Source organism: Notothenia rossii, assembly GCF_949606895.1.
Source record: "Notothenia rossii genome assembly, chromosome: 7".
Taxonomy (NCBI): domain Eukaryota; kingdom Metazoa; phylum Chordata; class Actinopteri; order Perciformes; family Nototheniidae; genus Notothenia; species Notothenia rossii.
This window is the reverse complement of record NC_136905.1, coordinates 27898711-27917736: the sequence shown is the minus strand read 5'-3', so window position 1 is coordinate 27917736 and position 19026 is coordinate 27898711. Positions and strand designations below refer to the sequence as shown.

Genomic DNA, 19026 nt, shown 5'->3' with positions numbered 1-19026 from the left:
TACTATTAAGAATGACTATAGAAATACCACAAAAAACTGCTATAGTATTTCTATGGTGTTTTGGGACACACTATAGAGAATTACTTTAGTAATACTATAGAGTTGGCCATGGTGATCTTATAGTGAAGTTAGAGTTATACTATAGTGTTTCCTGTAGTATTTCTATGGTTTTTCGGCCACTATAGGAAATTACTATAGCTATACTATTGAGTTTTATGTAGTATCACTATAGTGCTTTCTATATTATTTCTATGGTTTTTTGGAACACACTACAGAAAATTACTATAGTAATACTATAGAGTTGGCTATGGTGATCTTATAGTGAATCTATAGTTAATTAGCTTTAATAATGATGTATTCATCCCTATAGTAAGTATGGTATCAACAAATAAAAGTTAGCAAGCAGAGCAGTTTCAATTTGAAAGATAGGGACTTTATTAACAAAATAAAATACATTGTTCACAGAATATGAATACGAATAACTTAAATGTAAAAAAATTACAAGAACAATTTCAGGCCTGAAACAGAAATGGTTGGGCAATGAAATTAAGGGAAAAAGTGTCCCAACCCCTATATACAGTATAAACACATTTCACATTCATATACTTACAACCCATGCCTCTCTACCAAGTCAGAGATGCAAACTCTGACAAGTTTGAGGCTGGTCTTCTCTGTAAGAATGCCATTTTGCAGTTCATCAAATATTTCTGGAATTTTCTTCTTAAGTAGATTAGTTAGGCCATTCAGAAGAACTGGTTCTTGGCTGAACAAAACAACAAGAGCAAGCACAGCACAAAGTAAAGTTCTGGCCTGTGTGATTTTTTGAAACACAATTTAACAAGCATGGTACATGTATACCTGAGTTTGACAGACTTCTCTTAGGACAGGCTGAAGATCCGGGGCTTCAGAAAAGTGCACTTGGAATCTGTCAAAGTTACTGATTCTCACTTCTATCAACATCTATAAACTCTTTGAAGTCTGTGTTGTATTTTAAAATCCTATCAAGGACAAATCCAAATTCACCAGTTACTTCCAGGAGATGGTTTGTGCTTTGGACACTGTAGATTTTTCTTTTAATTTACTTTTTGCTAGGACTTTAACAGATTCCTGCAGCTCATTCCCGCTTCCTGTAATTATAAGAAAAAGACAAATTCATCCTGATGTTGACTAATCATATTATGCCAGATTAAATTAAATGCCATCATCTATCATCTTCTAGTTAAACCCATTAATACACAATTTATATAAATTATAAACAGTATGGTAATTTTAAGTTAATTAACTTCACCCATAAAGACAACTTCTAGAGAAGCACAGGGGAGATTCTGCTCAGCCTCCAGTGGCGTTTTCTCCTGGAGGCTGGGTATTTCTTTATATTTTTTATTTGTATTAAAAAACATCTCTCCGCCGTTGTCAGTGAGTATTTTACAAAGACTGAAACAGCGCCCCTCTAAATTAATGTGTGGTGAAACACAGTATTGCACGCTGCAATCACTCTATACTACAACCGCAGTCCGCAGTGTCAGGGACGCGTCTATCGTTATTCCAACCCAGTTTAGATTTAACCACGCCCACTTCCGCATTACGCAAGGATCGACGTAGCTCTACGTAGACACGGCACACCCACGAAATCTGAATCTGACAATGAATCTGACAAGCAAAATACCGTCCTTATAAACGCTGCATAATATCATAGACTGTATGCATAATATACAATATCTTTGTCAATATGACTGACGACCACACTTATGCAGTGCTGAGGTAATGTTAATTCATCATTTAATATTAATTCCTGATGGATATAAGAGGGATGCATTAGCAAACATCTGTATATATAGCCTATATATAATGTTTCGTTTTTTTGTTTGTCATGTAACATGTTAACGTTTATTTAATATTTTATAGACATTTATAATATGTTATAAATGTCTATTTTAACATTAATATATATATATGTTTATAAATGAATAAATGTGTGTAGGCCTATATATATATATAAAATAGTATCATTAAATAATGCTAATACTTACACCAGCTGAGATGATAAAACACCAGTAAGACAAAAAACAACTATTCCTGCTTTACCGCGACCGCTATGGCTATAACTGCCGAAGATGAAGTCTATGACGCTAAAGCTACGTTCTTGCGTAATGCGGAAGTGGGCGTGGTTAAATCTAAACTGGGTTGGAATAACGATAGACGCGTAAGGGACATGTCAAGGCCCGCCGGCCTTACCTTCCAACGATTTGATTGGTCTGAAGAAAAGCCCGCCGGCCCTTCCCTCCCGACCAATCAAATCGGGAAGGCCTAACTGCCGTGCGTGAGGCTGCGTCTCACATACACAGTTGCCTTAGCGACAAGAGGCAGATATGAAATCTCCCTTCTACACAATATAATATTTGCAAGTATAGAGTAGTGGCTGATGTTCTAGTCAGAAACAGGTCAACTGTAGTGTACACGTACTACTAATAAATAACTTTAGTGACCTAGCCAAAGTAGCTAGATAGCATTAAACATATAGCTGCTAATGCTATCAATATAATGCCGATTGAAGAATGATCACAGAAAACAGTGTAAGCTACATTAAAGACCCAGTGAATTGCATGTTTTTGCACCAAAATGAAATGGCAGTTTCATTCCTTACATATCATTGTGCCTGTTCATGGCTAAAATAATTTGTAATAATTCATAATTAATGAATTATTAATTTTGCCGTCTGAGCCTAACGGAAGTTGCAGACGATAGTGGCTGTGACGTCACAAGATGTACCCAGTTGCGATTGTAAACATGGCGGAGACTTTGGAAAGTGATACTAGTGTGAGAGAAATGATTGATTTGGACAGCTTTTCGGACAGGATAGATGAGGAAAGTGATCAATTTGGTGCACTTTGAGGGCAACATTAAGAGATTTATGGATACAGCTCTCAACACTCATATGAAACATATATTTCAATAATCAAAAAACATTGGAAGGATTTCTTAACCTATTTTATACAACTAATATTACATAGATGGAAATATTTGTTTACATAGATGACCAAACCCACTGAGATAACTTAGGCTACAGTTTACCTCCCTGAGCTGACGTTATCTCTCTCAGTCCCACAGGAGAGCACTCTCCCTCTCCTTATTGTTGAAACAGCTAATCTCCGTTAGCTCCGAGCTAGCACCAGATGCTAACGACAACCCTGTAACTCTCTCAGTCTCTCTTTCTCTCTCTCTCAAATCGACCAGTGGCCTTTATTTATCATGATCAATCAAAGAATCTACGAAACAATGACACCAGCCAGGCTCACCTTCATCTTTTGGGAACAGAAACATCGCCACTTTGGCAGACTTGACATTACTACAGCCAGCAGCAATGCATCGTTTTCCCTGTGTTTTTCATCCCTCTTTCTTCACTGTCGCCTCCATTGTCAGGTTTTCTCGATTGGCAATCACTTCAAGTCGACTCCGACACACTTTCCAGGAAAATACTAGCTCAAAAACGTTGAGAAATTCGACTTTGAAAAAGAGAAAAAATGAACGGTGGTGAATGTAAACAGTGCGGCGGCGTCCATCTCGTGAAGTGACGCAGTAGATCGCAAGCCACACCCACGAAGGCGAAGGTCGACTGCAGATTTCCCCGGCAAATTCAAAACTCGTCAAATTCGTTGCTATTCCAACATCTTTTGATATGGGTTCCAATGGACAATTTTGGTCATTACTATACGTATTAGCATAACAGATCATGCACAGGTGCACACTTCACAGGGTCTTTAAGTTAAGATAAAATAAATATAATAAAAAAGAAGAACGGCCTAAAGTAAAATAGTTGTCATCCAGGCAGCTAAACTCAAACAATAACTATTGTTTGAGTTGTTCAACATTGGCAAAACATATTTATTTAAGTTTAAAAATATGTATTTAGACTAGGGATGCACCGAATATTCGGCCGCCGAAAATTATCGGCCGAAAATGGTTAAAAAGGCCCTTTCGGCTTTCGGCCGGTTAGGGTTAGGGTTAGGGTTAACCCTTAGGGTTAGGGTTAACCCTAACCCTAACCCTAACCCTAAAAATATCACCGAATGTCAGGGAACAGGGTTACGTTGGTAAGCTAACGTGTTGTTGTGATGACGTAATCAAAACGCGGCGACAAGCACGGCGCGCGACCATGCTCGCGGCTGGCTCACAGCCAACATGTCTGGCGCTTGGAGATATTTAAAAATATCAGAGAAAGAGGCGCGGATTGCGATTTGTAAAACGTGTTCAGCTGACATTTCTCGAGGGGGTGTAACTGCAAAGACTTTCACCAGTTCGGGATTACTCCACCACTTGAAATCAAAACACCCGGACAAATATGCGGAGTAAGATCAAATCACAAGCACTGACAGCGAGAGACTGTTCAGCGCTGCCTCTCATGTGCTTGATGAGAAGAGGAACAGACTTATGGCTGATAAAGCAGAGAAGCTACTGTTCATTAAAAATAACCACCCACTTTTCCTTAATAAGTAGACAAGGCTGGCTTATCATAAGCTTATCTAGTTCTACATGTCTACTCTATACCCACTTTCCTGAACAATTTTCATTGTGAGTTATAATTCACCATCTCAGGTTATCATTAGTGGGAAATGACAGCAGCACAGTGTTCAATATATTGTACTTTTGGTATCTAAATGATACAATGTTGTTTACATTGCTCATGAGGACAGACCACCTTATTTGCAGATTCTTGAAATTGTAATTTCATTTCATTTGTAAATAGTTACATTCATGTGGATTTATCCAGTTTGCACATTTGTATGCATGCACTTATAGGTGCATTTGTTGTTGTTGAAGGCCTGGCTGTTACAGTCTTTATTTACACTATTTTGTTGTAAGCCTACTGGCCTAGATGTTTATGCAGTTTTAAAGCACCTTGGCTTTGTTCTGAATGCACTTTGTTGTAGTTATCCAACAGAGAAAAGAAAATGCACTTGACTTGGAATTAATTTACTGTATGCATTCAAAAGTGCTGAATAAATGTTTTATGGACCCATAATAGTGATTATTATTTTAGTTAAGTTACGTTTTGCCATAATCATGTCTTTTTCCATAATCAGGCAGCTGAACAACATTGGTAAAAAATGTATACATTATATATATATATATATATTTCTATTAATCATTTTCGGCCTTTCGGCATTCGGTTTTCGGCCAACTGTTTCCTATTTTTGGTATCGGTTTCGGCCAAGAATTTCCAATTTGGTGCACCCCTAATTTAGACCCCTAGCTTGCTCACATTATGACAATATATCTGCTCACTTTGTTAAAAACGTTTTGTTTCTGTATAATTTACCTAGAGTTAGACTCTCCTCCGCTGACATCCAGCCTCCACAGCAGCCAGAGGTGAAATGGCAGTTGGGACATTTGATTGACAGTTGGACAGTTGAAAAATGATACATTTGAAATAACTCAACCGTGATTGGGCAGGACAGTGCCCGATGTTAGTGCCCAATGTTAGCCCAATGTTAACCCAGTGTTAGTCAACACTAATGTGTTGACTATGTACATTTTTATTTTTTCTATGTATACACATGTGTGTGTAAAATAGTTCAGAAATGACACTGAATGTGTTGAATTGCCTTTGTCAAAGCAGTGTGTTAAACAAAAATGACACATTAATTCTAGGAGTGTAATGCTTTTACAAACACTATGGTAATAATATGCATTCATGATGACAATATCATACTATTATAGGAGTCTTCTATAGTGTGTTCAAAAAACAACTACAGAAACACTAAATATTATACTACAGTAGTACTATTTAAAATAATATAGTCTTAATACAGAAACTCCAAAAAAAACACTATGGTAATACTTTTACAAACACTATATAATAATATGCATTCACTATGACAATATCATGCTATTACTATAGGAGTGGTCTACAGTGTGTTCAAAAAACAACTACAGAAACACTATATATTATACTATAGTTATACTATTTAAAATAATATAGGAATACTACAAAGATCTAGATACATAGTATTACTATTGAAATATTATAGGGCTACTATAGCTAGTAAAATGGCACTACAGAAAAGACTATAGTAATACGATAGCTGGTGAAAAATACTATAGAACTCTACAAACTTACTATAGGACACAATACAACTCTTATAGTATACTATAGTAATACTATAGTTAATTTTTGTAAGGGCGTATTGGCTTTTTTTAATCAAAATGTGATTGTAGTGATTGTAGTTCGTTGTCAACCTTACCATGGTACTTAGGAGACGTACTTTGTGTCTGAACAACGTTCTGTTCATGAGTTATTGATCCGTGAAATCTGAATCTGCCAATTTCGTTCCAACTTTACTCAACTCAGTGAGGAGCTGTCAAACTCGACCCTAACGCCGCTTACAGCCGGCCAACTAAAAGTTGTTTTCCGTTAACGTTGTCATTTTTAGACTCCTTTGCTTCTTTGCTTGTGAATCCAAAAGCTGCGAGGCATGGCTGTTTTCGTTTTGCCATATTTTTTATCACAAAGCCAGAGTTAAAAAAATATCAATATGAACATTTCAGATACCGCGCCGGTGTCGGTACCAGATGTGTTCGGGGTACCATATGTGTTCGGGGTCCGTCTCTTACCAGTGACGTCATGACGTCGTGACGTTGTGACGTCATGACGTCAATGACGTCACGCATTGTGATTGGCTGTACGGTAATTTACCCACGCTGTCTAGAGTATAGAGGGGTTTTTTGATCATTACATTACATTGCATTTAGCTGACGCTTAAGTGCATTCGACCAACAAGATAAAAACTTGAAGAAATACAATAAAACTTGAAGAAAAACAAAGACGAATGAGGAGAAGAACAAGAGAAATCGAAGGTAAGAAGTATATAACGTAATATGGTAGGTAATATGTAATATGTTCAGTGCCGTTGGTACGTTAGTTCAAACAGTAATAACGGACTATTTTTCTTAGCGTATGCATGTCAATTTAGATCAATACATACAACTATTTCACATGTACAATATTTTCTTAGCCCTAATACTTAATACTACTTATTTCGTTTTGATTGTTATATTTGATTGTATTATATATTATCAATAAATTATATATTATAAAACGGACAAGTCAAATCAAGCAATCTGATTGGTTCTTTGCCTTGATATACTGAGCGTATACCACAGGTAGAATTGTAAGTTACTTTTCACAACAAGTCAGTATCCCTCCGCGTCTGAGAAAAACAGTATACCGTATACCGTATACTGGAACAAGAAAGCAGTGGAGAAGTAATGGGGCAGAAGCCCTCCTTTTTGACGCAGCGGCCCAGACATAGACATCAAACGCCAAAACATATTCAGTGTGCAGTTCCTTTGGCATTAGGGCAGGGATATCTAGATACTTTTGAAGGTTTAACATAATGAATTGTGCTACTTTTAAAGCAAGCAACGATGTTTTCAAATCTGTAATCAAAGAGGTCCGCAAAAACGCAATCGACCAATCAGATTGCTTGATTTGACTTGTCAGTTTTATAAATATATTTAAATTTCTTCCGTTACGAAACAAACTTACAAAGCTTAAAATGGAAACATTTAAGATTAACTTCGACCTCCGGGGGGGGTCTTACTATAGTATCGAGGAGTGGATTGAGCAGTGCCTATCTCCAGAAAAAAAAGCACCTAAACTACGACATGCAGAGCTACGTGAAGAGCAGGTAGACCAACTGGAAAAGTACCACCATTCAAAAGCTTTCTGATGCGGGTCTTGAAACAAAGCGGATAAATTATGACCGTTAGTGGCCACAGGTGCGAAAGCTCTCTCCAGAGCTACTGGAAGCCCAATCTCTGGGACCGGAGAAAGTGGAGCAATATTCTCGCCACGCCAAGCAACAGCCTCGAACAACCTCAACCTATACAAGTGACCACGTAAGCCATGCTACTGATGCTGGACAGTTTTTCAGTGGAAGCACAATAAACAGCAACATACACATTAATGTAAATAAACAGCCAAATAATGGATCAACGCTCTCTGTCTAATATGTTCGCTTGATGTTAGTGTTGTTGCATAGCAACCACCTTGCACTATGTTTTGTGCAGAAGGCAACGGAGGGACTATTTTATTTTGAACATCATTATTTACTAATAAAAACTATTTAAATTAGAGTATGTATTTTTCTTTCATATTGCCACACTTGGTAACCGTTTTATAAAAGCAATAGCTCACTTCAGGCCGTGGTATATATGCTAAGGGGGTTGTCGACCCTCCGCTTCGCGTCGGGCCGAACCACGGCCCCTTAGCTGTGATATAATGAGCATATACCACGGCCTGTCGTGAGCTATTGCTTAATTATATATCAATATGATATACCTTTCTATATAATAGATTATCAAAAAAAGTATTTATTAAGTAAGGGATAATGTGCAGCAATCACAATCAAGTCCACAATCGAATCCATAAAGACAAAGTAAATCTGTTTACAGTTGTTTCATATGGATGTTGAGAGGTATCCATATATCTCTTCATTTTGCTCTCAAAGTGCACCAGATTGATGCATTTAACTTCAATATTTAAAAAAAATCACTCCAAAGGGAGTGCTTGTTCTTCCTTCTGTCTGTCTGTACCTGTGTATTCTCATGTTCCGATTAACCCAGCCAAATCTTTCTTCTTTTGTGTCTTGATGTGATCTTGAGTCGAGGCTGATCCTCTTGCTGTGGTCCCGCATCCTGGATCCTCTATCCTGAGTTCTGGATTAAGTCGTGGACTTCGGGTCGTGGCTGAACCTGTCTCTGCGGTCCTGCCTGGGTCTCGTCGTGCTGCCTCCCTGAAGGCTCCCACAGGATTGTTGACATCTTCGTGGATTCATCCTATTAAAAAATGGACTGTACTTATATAGCGCTTTATCCAGTCTTTGAGACCCCTCAAAGCGCTTTACATACTACATGTCATTCACCCATTCACACCCATTCATACAGAGCAGTGTACCTCTAGGACATAACATTCACACACATTCACACACCGTTGGCCATGCCATCGGGAGCAACTCATTATTATTATTATAGACGCATGCATTTCCTAACATTCGGTCTACCTATGTTGTAAAATGTATTATCTCTTCGATTTACACACGGCATCTATTGCACGTCTGTCCGTCCTGGGAGAGGGATCCCTCTTCTGTTGCTCTCCCCGAGGTTTCTCACATTTTTCCCTTTAAACTGTGGGGTTTTCTCTTGAAGTTTTTCCTTGTACGATGTGAGGGTCTAAGGACAGAGGGTGTCGTTTTCTTCTCATACTGATATTCTGAACAAACTGCTGTTGTATTAGCTGTAAAATGTCTTTACTGTAGGGTATTTTTTATTATTTGTACAGCACTTTGGCTCGACCAAAAATCGTTTATAAATGTGCTATATAAATAAAACTTGATTTGATTGATTTGATTTGAAAGGGTGTGCGCCAAGGTTCCATATTAGGACCAATAATTTCACCATATACTGTATATAAATAATCTCTAATAATTGTTCAAATGCTGCTTTCCATTTTTATGCAGATGATACTATTATTTATTGTTCATCCTCTTCTATAGAGCAAAGTCTGCCTTTGATGTTATTCCATCCCATTTATCTCAACTCAAGTTAGTATTAAATGCAGACAACTCCAAACTCATGATATTCTCAAATGGCAAAAAGTTAACTTATTTTCTCCCCAACATTTGTACTGTTCAAGGGACTGACATTGACATTGAAAGGGTCACTACATACACATATCTAGGTTTTATTATTGATCAGAACTTATCTTTCAAGTCACACACTGAAAATGTTGTTTTAAAATTAGGTTTCTCCTTTCAGACAAGGAAACATTTGATCTCTGCAACGTTTTTACCAGTATTGGATTCTGGTGATCTGCTTTACATGAATGCCTCTGACCAGTGCCTAAAGAGTTTGGATACTGTGTACCATTGTGCATTATGTTTCATTACATATACAGGTATATATATATATATATATATATATTGTGAGTTTTGAAAAAATATGCACTTTATGAACATTATTAGTTTGTTACTGTTAGTAAAAAACAGTAAGGTTAATACTGGATGTTTGTTACACTTGGATATGTTTTCTGTAACACTTGTAACATAATTATTCTCCAGTTTAGGCATTTGAGTGACTTGCAGTTAATGCTCGACATTCAATTCAAAACCTTTATTTATCCAGGTAAAATCCCATTGAGATCAATTATCTATTTTTCAAGGGAGACCTGCAGCAGTAGGTTCCACATGAAGACATAAAAACATAAACAACAGAACAACAAAAGGACATCATACAGCAAAAATTACAGGGATTACAATTTACATATCTATCCACATGTACAGGTACCAACAGCATCTGACTGTGGAGCATCCAACCGAGCTTTAAAAACATGTAGTGGTACCAGCTTGGTAATTTTACATTCTTTTTGCAGACTGTTTCAAGTTAGTGGAGCTGCACATCTAAAAGCTTTCTTCCCTAAGACAGTCCTAGCACTTGGCACATTTAATAAAACCACAGCATGAGATCTCAGGCAATAAGTACTTTCAATTTGCCGAGAGATCAGGGAGCAGATATAAGATGGTACTTTATCCAACATGGCTTTGTAAATGAAAATGTACCAGTAACTGAGCCCTCAGTACAGTAAGTGATGGCAAAACCGCCTTGGTTTACAGTGTACAGTGATGCGTAAGTGCTTTACAGTTTGTCACAAATCTCAGTGCACTGTGATAGTAAAACCTTATTGTGGTGTAATTATATATCCAAAGCAGTCAGAAGTCAGAAAATCATTAGTGATGTTTAACCACTCAGAAGACAGCCCATCAAAAATGAACACATTGGGACCTTTCAGAGAGGTAGTTCATCTTCTACATATAATAACGGACAAAGTAAAGAATGAAGTGTAGGCTATGTTTAAATGTTCGGAATTTGACCGTGTATGATGTTCCTCTTGAGTTGCCGTACAGCCAATGGCGTACAGCCATTGCTCCGTTTTCATGTTTTTTTAAACATGTTTTTCATAAACATTTTCACACGCCAGGAGCATAGGAATAATTCAATTCGGTTCGTCATGATCTGTAGATGTGATTTGCCCCCGAGCGCCCCGGTTATGGCTAAAGGATCCGTCTAGTGTAAAACTGTCGCGAGAGTTTGCAAGTCACGTGGCTGAATGTTTACGTTTGGCAGGCAGCCTTTCAGTTACGATCGTTAACATCAGTGGGCCACAGCAAATGATCGTGAGAAGCTAAACTATCTATTAATTATGTCAATGACAGGGAGTGTGATTGTTGAAATAGGGTGTTAGCGGTCTTGCTGTTCAAAGAAGAATGACAACACTGTAGATCACCAACACTATGGTTTATTTTTTTATTCACAGGCAAGTCAACGTTGTCGCAGTAAAAGTCCCAAGATAGCTCCTGGTGCAATAAAATGTTCCCTTTCAGTGTTTTACTATTATCTTGCTGCATTAATGTGTATGTTGCATCATGTTACTGCTCTAGATGTGTTTCCGAGCCGCTCCAACGAGAGTTACAACGAGAACGTGACGTCATATTAACACAAGACGGATCCTTTCTAGCCATAACCGAGCACCCCTGGGTAAATTACCGTACAGCCAATCACAATGCGTACAATGCGTGACGTCATTGGAAAGAGACGGCCCCCGAACACATATGAGCTGTGTCCCAATTCAGCGGTTATGGCTAGAAAGGATCCGTCTAATGTAAATATGACGTCACGTTCTCGTTCTAACTCTCGTTGTAATCGGAGCGGCTCGGTTGTAATCGGAGCGGCTCGGAAGCGCAGTCACGTGGCTGAATGTTTACGTTTGGGATGGCGAGAAACTAAACTATATTAAGTATGTAAATATTTGTTAGCTGTCTTGATGTTGAAAGAAGAATGACAACACTGTAGATCAGCAACACTATGGTTTATTTTGTATTCACAGGCAAGTCAACGTTGTTGCAGTAAAAGTCCCAAGATAGCTCCTGGTGCAATAAAATGTATGTTGCATGTTACTGCTGTAGAGGTGTTACCTTTATATCCCGTTGGGTAGTTTAATCTGTAGCAATGCATCATATTCTATAATATCATCATATATGTGTAGCTTTGTCTCTGTCGTATCTTTCAAAAGTAAAGTGAAACAGCTGTTTTCAGCTTTGTGATGATGCATTTTCCAGCTGATCCAAGAGGCTTTTTAAACACCTTACTTGGCTTAAGAGGGAGGGGAATTTTCTCAACACATAAAGGAACACTTTATCCTTCAGTTTATCACAAACATTACATCAACACATTTGGAGATCCTAATTTGAATCCAGTCTGTAATTTGATATTAAGGTTTTAATAATGAAATGAGGTCATGAATTGAGTTCAAGGTTAAGATCATCTTTATTATCCTATGTACAAAAATTAACATACAACATTAATATAACAGTAACGAATAAAACAAAATAACATTATGCAACTCTGATCTTCTTGCTGATACTTTTCAAAGTTACTTTTACATTTGCTCTACTTCTCCTGCTACTGTTTGCTCTGCTTTCAACTTCTCTTTCAACTCTGCTCTTTACTCTGCTTTCCCTGTTTCCTCTGTTCTCCTCTCCTCATCTTCTCCTCAGACTATCCTCCTTTTGCTGTCTCCTCTCCTCTCCTGTTCTCCTCTCCTCATACTCTCCTCCTTTTGCTGTCTCCTCTCCTCCTCAGACTCTCCTCCTTTTGCTGTTAGATATTTAGACTGTAATGACAGCTTATGATATACTTTTTATAACTACATCAATCACATGCAATGGATTAAAAACGTTGTTTTACTTACCACCTCTTTACAGCTCCATTCATCTCCAAGCTTCCAACATTCACCTGGCGGTCGTGCCTTGGATGAAAACAACTTTTGATATGATACAATACAACAACAATAGTTAACACCTATCCACAGCAATAAGCACAATGAGAAGACTATGGTCTCTTTTATACCAATTTCTATTGGAGTGAAATGAACTGTGCCATGTCACATAGGATTGGAATGGATGATTGGCTGTGTTTTGTGAATATAGAGGAGATGGCAAAAGTAAATATACTTTGTTCTTACCTAAAGCATCTATCCTCCTCTTCGTACCCCTGCCTGCTCCTCCCGCATTAGACTCTGGGGACTTAGCTTTTAAAATCTTGTTCAAGCTGTCCACTCTGTAGTTGGATCTCATGATCTCAGCCTTATGACCCGCCCGGCCTGAAAAAGGGTGTCTACGATGGCTGGTACTGAGAGGTGTTATGGTCCTCTTCTGCCTTTTGTGTTTGGGGGGCGTGAAGGTGAGAGGAAGACTACTGTCATGTGGGGTGTGTTGCTTTACGTCCTCCAAAAGATCATTTAGTCTTGATATCACTGTACACATGAACGTCTCATCCTGTAGGTGGTATGTGTGCTCAGTAATTTCCCGCAATAAGGTCCCACACTGCTGTCGTTTCCTATCTCTTGAGGACTTTGAGTGGTTACCACTGCTCTGATTACAACGAGAGTTAGAACGACGTCTCTTCTCGATCTTCCCGCGATCTTCCCGCGTCCCGCCCACCCCGACCCTTTCCGATTACAGCCGAGCCGCTCCGATTACAACGAGAGTTAGAACGAGAACGTGACGTCATATTTACATGAGACGGATCCTTTCTAGCCATAACCCAATTCAGCGGCCGCATCTTCCTGAGGATGCATTCGGAGACCGCATACGTCACTTCCGCCAAACGAAGGCTGTCCCAATTAAAAAAAAAGACAAGACTCCTCCGAATGCGGCCCGCAAATGCAGCCTTCTTTCCCCAGATTTAGAGGATACATCTGATGTACACTCCGCGGTCTACCATATCCCAGGATGCAATGGGTGACGGTGACGAATGAGTTAAAAAAAAAAGATATGGCTTGTAACGTCCCATCAACGGCTACAACGGTTTCAGCTGGATTCGTTTTTAAATGTACTCACCCAAATAGTAAACGACATGAAAGAAAAGTAAACTTATTTAATTTGTGTATTTAAATATACGGGCAATTGGAGATGTCTTCTTTATATTACATACATAAAATAATATGAAGTGAAAATATTTCTAAACCCTGTTTGGTTTTCAAATTGTTGGGATTCCTTATAAAGCTAATTTATTTATTTAACTGCTTTTGTTATACAAATCTTACTGCAACAATTTTGTTTTGATAGGGAGCAAGGAGCAGACTGCGCAATTTATCCAGATGCGCGGGGAGAATGAAGCCCTCTTCACGGGGGCCTGTTGCGACCTCGGGAAAATAATTTAAACATATTATATAACACCAAAATAAGTACAGCTAGATCTGACTCCATATTGAACAGTTTTGAAAACAATTTTGAAAACAGTCTTGAAAACAGTTTGAAAACAGTTTGAAAATATTTTGCCTAGTGTCAGAAATTATTACCGGCACTTGTGACTGCAGCTGGTTGCTAGGTGACGGGGGCGGCAAAATGTAGGGGTAACTGCCGGTGACGTACAAGGACATGCTCCGTCGACCGTCTCATTTCGCAGTGGGTCCTCCGCGGATTGCGAGGCTGGGTCCTCAGGAGGGTGCGGCCGCTGAATTGGGACACAGCTGTAATTAATATTTCTGGGTGTTGCCATCTGTACGTGGCGGCGCTGCATTCTTTACGCTACTTACGTTGCTATGGTTACGGTGGCGATGCCGGTGTCGGTACCAGATGTGTTCGATGTACTTTTTTAAATGTTTTTAGATGTGACAGAGCAGGTTTAGAGATTTGTGTCTGCTCACTTGTCCTCCAGGGATTTACACAGCAAGTTCAATGAAGAACTTCAGGTCTCTGGAAGCACATACCTTTTTTACCAGTGGCTGGGTGGATGTGGTTCTTCACCACAAACCCTGTGCTGACACAACAGTCTTCAAGACCCATGTAAAGCCATCATGGAGCGTTACAGATAAACCCCACAACACCTGGGTTGCTGTTAACAAGACTGGAGAGGTCACAGCTGCTCACTGTGATTGCATGGCAGGGTAAGCTGACTGCATAACACTAATAGTACAGTCACAATGCCACCAATGTAATCCTTCAGAAGGGAATAAATGCTTTTGTTATTTGGTTAAAAAGTATTTATTTAAAATATATATTTTTTACTCAAGACTAGGAGAAAGTTGTTCCCATGTCGGAGCCCTGCTTTTTAAGTTGGAGGCATCAGTTCGCCTTGGATATACAAGTGTGGCACCAACCAGCATCGCCTGTGCCGGGAATAAAGTCTGCACGAAAAAAGTTGAGGCAGACATGCTCATCAATATAAACTTCTATGGAGACAAAGCCAAAAAAAGGGACACAGGAACAAACTGCCGGGTCATTCCAATGGCGAATGAAGAAAATAAACAACAGTTCTTGGAAATGCTGTCTGCCTCAGGAGAACTGCCTGTTGGTCTGAGCACTTTCAAGGCTTTTGCAGACCCTTTCAAACCAAAGCCTTGGTACCAACATCTGTCAGAATTTTCAGATGACCAGGTACAGACAATAGAGGAAGAGACAAAAGACCAGGCAGAATGTTCATCTTGGCACCAGCAGAGGGTTGGGAGGGTGACAGGTACATCAGCACACAGAGTTATCCACACATCTCTTGAGAAACCATCAAAAATAACTGCTGAGGGATATTGTGCAGAAAGTGTCATGCGAAAATCCGCTGAAAACACCAGGCATCATTTGGGGTAGGGAACACGAAAAGGATGCAATTGAGACATACAAGTATGCACTGGGCCTTACAACTGCATATACAGCACCCACTTTAATTAACATCTCCAGTGACATATATAAACCCCACACAAGCATCAGTATTCAACGGGCAGGCTTCCGAGTGTGCAGAAAAAAGCCCTACATTGGTGTAAGCTGTGATGCTTATGTACACTGCGTTTGCTGTGGAAAGGGGGTGGTTGAGGTAAAGTGCCCCTTGAAGTGGAATAGTGATTTGTCAGCTGATCACTGGCCAGCAGACAAGAGAGGACATCTGGACACTTTGTTGTCGCTGAGGACCAACCACAGCTACTACAGCCAGGTAATACAATAAATAACAACTCTTATCTGTGTTTTGTTAATTGCAGGTAAGTAGTTGGAGTCTATGCTGTACTTTTTCTTCCTCTATTTTTTTACAGGTGCAGATGCAGATGGTTGTGTGCAAAGCAACCTATGCAGACTTCATCACCTGGACGCCAAAGCAAACCGTTATCTTCCGTGTCCAACAAGATGAAGATTTTCAGTGTCAGGCAGTGGACACCATTAGCCGTTTTTGGGCCAGGCACATCTACCCACAGTTGGCGGGAACCACAATCCCAGATACAGAGCTGGAGCTTCAGGCATAACAATTTTTCCTTAGAGACTACAAATACACTGTCTGTTATATCTTTATACTATGTAATACATGGCACACAAATATAATGAAACAATACAAATAATCACAAATTATGTATAACAATTTCAGGAGTCAACAGACAGTGCTGTGTCAGACACAGAACAGGAGCTTCAGGTAAAACACAAAACCTAAACAATTATTTATAATTATAGTTCATTAACATTTGTGAGCATTTGTTGTTAGGTGGCTGTTAGGTTAATACTAGCTAAGACAATTCCTAATACACAGTTTATTTACATTTACAGAATAATTACGTGGTGTCAACTGTCATTCCTGGAAGGAGAGCAGAGCAGTAAGGTAGATTTAAAAAGCTGAAGGATAGTCATTGAAGAGTTGTTCTTTTACTGCCATGGCCCAAACTAAGTGACTCAAAGATAAAAGACAGCAGGACTGATTTGAGCTATACATCCCCCTGTCTGTTTTTATTGAACACAATGCTACCTGACATGTTGACCAAGGCGGCACAGGTATGTACTATCTTGTCAATGGTGGCTACATCCCTGTTCTCCATCTCGTCCCGCAGGGTCTTTACGAAGCAAACAGGGAGCGGCCCATCCAGGATGTGGAATCTTCGCTTCAGCACACCGATCACCCGTTCTGTTGTTTTAAAATATTTTCAAGTATAAAACTTCACATTTTACCATTGTTCTCAGTAATTGTTCTAGTTGTTTTTTAAGTACTTTGTTTGCACTGTTATACAATTTGCTACAGTCCGTTAGTGCTGTTTTTTATATAACTTAATTTAGTAAAAGAGTTAATTTATTTTCCATCATATTGATATGTGCAATAGTTTACCAGTCTGTGGATAATGAATATACTTACCAATATGAATCCGAAATGTTGATTTCATTCTTGACTCTTCAACGTCTTTGCCTTGGAGTTGTTTCCTGCCGAGAGTGAAGGCTGGGGTTTCGAGACTGGCACCAAGTAAGGCAAACTCATCTTTCAGAGTAAAACCCCGATCAGCCAAGATCTAAAACAAGTAATGCATAAGATGTAGGCGTTTTGCTTTTAATGTTCGCAGTCAAACATTAAATAACAACACTTGTCCATAATGATTACCAAAAAAATGCATGTGATGAACTGTTAGTGTAGAATATGTGCACTTTATGTAAGATGAAACATTACCCGGTCCCCAGGATGGTGGTAGAGGGGTGAAATAAAGCCAGATTCCCTAACTATCTTGACATCTGATGCTCTTCCTCCCCAACCTTTGGACATCAAGGTCATGTTTCCTGCAGTACTACACACTGAAATATTTGACTGTAGTCCACTTCTTATAATTAGAGTATGATTTTGCCCTGTTGAAAAGAAGAAACAAAAACACGGTTAGATGAACAGGACTCATTTTCAAGTTTAAGATTTCAAACCTTTAATGGACCTTTATTTGTTTTCAATAATACATTTAATATTTGATATAATGCATGCAGCGGCTGGGTACAATGAGCATCCCTCTATCTGAGCATACATTTAAAAAGCAAGACCTGTAAATTATCAAACTCATTCGTATTACTTATTCAGACCTGTGTACGAACACTGTCAAAGCTACCTGGCTAAACCATAAATATTGGCACCTTTACCTGGCTTTAAGGGCTTTTGGATGTTCAATTCTGATCTCGAAGCAATCTATAATTGATGTGAGGCGCGGAAAGTTGGCCTTCATCACTGGTGGTATAGTTTGGGTGGTGCACTCCCTCTCAGGCCAGTGAATGAGGAAAGTGATTTTCGCATAAAAAAGATTCAGCCAACGTTGGAATATGGGGCGGATGGTGGGTTCTGGTTTGTGTAGTATTTGGCTCAGCAAAGCAATCGATGGATTTTGGCGTAGCTTGAGCAAGCAAAGGAAGAGCTGGTCCTGGGTAGACAATCTAAAACCTTTTGGTGATGATTTGATGAACTGAACTAAATATCGGTGAAGACAGTCAAAAACTGACCAGCTGAGCCCAGTCATGGCCCTGCATGCACGGTCGTTTCCTTTAAAGGTCACATGTCATGGCCATTTCCACTGAGCTTGATATTGAGTAAGAAAAAGGTTTATAGGTTGATAAACGCTGTGAGAATGGGTCTGCAGAGAGAATTTCGCGCGATCCCAACTGTCTGTTATCAGCCTGCAGCACGGAGCAGAAATCAGCAGGGCTGCCTGCATTGAGTGTGTGTGTGTGGATTGGTCAATTTGGACCAATCAGCGGGGCCTTAACGTAACGGCTCCGCGGACGTAACTTAACGGCTCCACGGATTGGCCCATTTAGTTCCGGGTACGTGCTTTCGTAAGCACGTACCCGGAAGAATCAAATGGATGATGACGTCATGATGACGTTTCACCAATGAGGCGTTTTGGGGAGGTATTTTCTGTTTTAGAGTTTTACTCGCTACAGGGTGTACTTTGAGGGTTTTGACTCTGCACACCGTTTACATGCAGAAAAACCTTCATAACACACAAGGGACGGGTAATAACCGGAAAAGCATGACATGTGACCTTTAATACCATGAACAGACAAACGCTCCTTAGACCAGTTCTGCAGTTCTCTTCTTGCCTCATCTCTTTCTCTTCTTGCCTCATCTCTTTCTCTCCTAAGATTGGCAACCTCTATGGCAATGGAAACCTGCTGCCTATGTAATACTGATGTGTCACTC

General features: G+C 39.3%; 3 long non-coding RNA genes across 4 annotated transcripts; 1 reads left to right on the top strand and 2 right to left on the bottom strand.

Annotated features, from left to right (window-relative positions):
• Positions 1–411: 411 nt before the first annotated feature.
• On the bottom strand, positions 412–6240 carry LOC307013140. The gene is made up of 2 exons (XR_013800867.1): positions 5318–6240; positions 412–1127 (listed from the first exon to the last, which is right to left on the bottom strand). It is a non-coding gene; the product is annotated as an uncharacterized lncRNA (long non-coding RNA).
• Positions 6241–12686: 6446 nt separating this feature from the next.
• Positions 12687–17216, top strand: LOC307047607. 2 transcript variants are annotated; one of them, XR_013810500.1, is made up of 5 exons: positions 12687–16038; positions 16136–16336; positions 16462–16506; positions 16638–16689; positions 16916–17216. It is a non-coding gene; the product is annotated as an uncharacterized lncRNA (long non-coding RNA). The 2 variants fall into 2 exon arrangements; XR_013810501.1 differs by having other exon boundaries at positions 12687–16336.
• On the bottom strand, positions 16465–18948 carry LOC307047608. The gene is made up of 3 exons (XR_013810502.1): positions 17973–18948; positions 17215–17693; positions 16465–16989 (listed from the first exon to the last, which is right to left on the bottom strand). It is a non-coding gene; the product is annotated as an uncharacterized lncRNA (long non-coding RNA).
• Between the last annotated feature and the right edge of the window lie 78 nt (positions 18949–19026).